Raw genomic sequence first — 1,848 nt, 5'->3', positions numbered from 1 at the left:
AACTTCCTTAACTGAAATTTTCAATCTATTTACCTGTTGCTCAATTCTCATTTCAAATGCTTATTTGGTGTTTGTTAAGTGAATAGATGTTATCAAGTCATCTTCCGGGTTACCTGATTCATAAAATAATAACTTATTCCTCCTGGCATAAGCCCAGCTTTCCAATCAGTCTAATACAATATTCATCAAAGACCAATATTAAATGTCTGTAATCAATATAAAACCCTTTTTAACTTGATATAATCTAAGCATATATATAATATCTTACAACATAATTTTAGGACACTTATATGCCAGTATCATTACAGGTGCAGCCAAAGCATTCATTGACTACCTAGTTCTGGAATTTAGATTCTCTTTAAGTTATTTCTCAAAGATATTTAAGTTAGATGACCTTCAGTAATCTCATTTTTCATGAAACTGAAAATGCCAAATTACAAATTCAGTAAGAATTCTTCTTACATCTATAATTGAGGCATAAACATTAAATTATTCATTGCTAAGTCCTTTTTTTATTAGCTCTCTTCTTGACATAAAGATTTTAAATTGTGTCAAATATAATTATTTCTTCTTAAAATATATTTGGACCCTTATTATTAATTACCTCAGAATCTGATGTTAAGAATACATTGAAGGTCCAGATTGTAGAAAAACAAACTTTAGAAAACCTGTCATCAAATGAAACATGTAAACATATAGCAGATTTGTGGGTGAATTATAACTTCCTCAGCATTGAAATATAATAGATACACAAAGGGAAAAAAATGTTTTTTTAAAAAGTTGATGAATTGAACAATAATGGGTGACCTCAGTTAGTTTGAGTCACGATATCATTTGCTCATATCTATTTTTCTTCCTAGACTGTGAAGCTGACAGAATAAAGCACTCCTGACACTAGCACTTCAAGCAGAGTCCCATCTGCTGTAGTGCAGTGACCCACACAGAAAACGTGGTAGAGCCTTGAAACTAAATACTGTTTTGTTTTGTTTTGTTTTGTTTTGTTTTGTTTTGTTTTGTTTTGTTTTGTTTTGTTTTGTTTTGTTTTCAAAGGAGGGGGGGGCATTACAGGTTTGATGAAAAAACAATAAACAACTGGGAATAAGCTCTTCTTGAAATCCTGCTCATTACCTGACAGTTGCTAAGCACCGGATTCGATATTCCCGGGAGAAAGGGCATGACCTCAATGCTACCAGAAAAACAGACACTAATTATTTGATGCAACATTCCTACATCCTTGTTCTCCACAGAAAGAGGACAGTGTTAGATTGGACAGTGTTTTCATCATACCTTATTTACAATACATTAAACTTTTACCTTTAAAATGTCTATTCTTCATTAGCCAGCAATCCCCTGATACAGATTTACTAGACAAAGAATCCTTTGCTCCTCTAAATCTGCCCATCATGGGATATTTTTTGGATTCTTCTCATTTGTACCCATACAAATTTATCCCCCAACCTCCACCCCAGTGCATGCCAGGGCACGGCAATACAGTGGAATCTTAACGTTTGACCAACCCTGGCATTAGATTTTAACATAGTTTTAGAAATTTTCACTTCTAACATCGGCCACCAATATAGGGAGCAAATAACACAGCCAGAGTAATAATTTAAAGATGGGCATTCTATCTATTACCTGTTTCACAAACACAAACATGCTACATAGAAAATAACCATAACCCCCCACCCCATTATATACTATGAGCCTTTATTTAACTCACGAGTATGTGGGGGCTCAGCTGCTTTTGACTGAGTCCGCTCACATATCTGAGGGTCAGCTGGCTGAAGCTAGGGCTTCACAATGTGGCTCTGTACTAAGTGTCTGTCATCTACCTGCAGTATAGCCCTG

Source organism: Pteropus vampyrus, unplaced genomic scaffold (genome assembly GCF_000151845.1).
Source record: "Pteropus vampyrus isolate Shadow unplaced genomic scaffold, Pvam_2.0 Scaffold67, whole genome shotgun sequence".
NCBI classification, from domain to species: domain Eukaryota; kingdom Metazoa; phylum Chordata; class Mammalia; order Chiroptera; family Pteropodidae; genus Pteropus; species Pteropus vampyrus.
The sequence above is the reverse complement of the archived record's forward strand: the minus strand, read 5'-3'. Positions refer to the sequence as shown.